A 620-nucleotide genomic window follows, 5' to 3' on the forward strand; every position below is an offset into this window, starting at 1 on the left:
TAAATATAAAAGGAATTTTTTTTCCCTTTTCTTCCCCAAATGCCAAAAAGAGAGAGAGAGAGGTGTGATCATCTTCCACCATTTTTTCTTCCAAAGTCCATAGCCAAATCCTTCTAAACTTCCAATTTATTCGGTAAGTTTTCGATATTATTCGGTAGAAAGCTTTGTAATCCTTCCTAGGTTATGAATCTATGTTTAATTTCTTGATACATGATGTTATGGTGTTGATTTTGAACCTAGGTTTTAAGGTGAAAATTGGGGAAAGGATCCAAAATTGCTTCCTAAGGTGTTAGAAATCCTTTACAAGGTAAGGAATTCCCTTAAGTTGGAATTAGTCACTTGAATTTGGATAATTGATTTTGGTTGAAATATGGTGTTTTTGGAGCTTTGGGAATATTTTTGTATACATGTTCATAGCTTGGATATGCTTGTATATGTTGTATTTATGTTCATATGAGCTTATACTTGTGAAAATAGTGAAAGGAAATCAGGGTAGATTCTGGCAGCAACTTCCATGATTTACTGGGAAAAATTGGTAAGGTATTTTGATCCAATTTTTTTTAGACATGTATTTCTATAAGTGTAGAACCCGCATATAAAATTTCATAATGATCGGAGTA

The sequence above is a fragment of the Ipomoea triloba genome, chromosome 16, assembly GCF_003576645.1.
Source record: "Ipomoea triloba cultivar NCNSP0323 chromosome 16, ASM357664v1".
Classification (NCBI taxonomy): domain Eukaryota; kingdom Viridiplantae; phylum Streptophyta; class Magnoliopsida; order Solanales; family Convolvulaceae; genus Ipomoea; species Ipomoea triloba.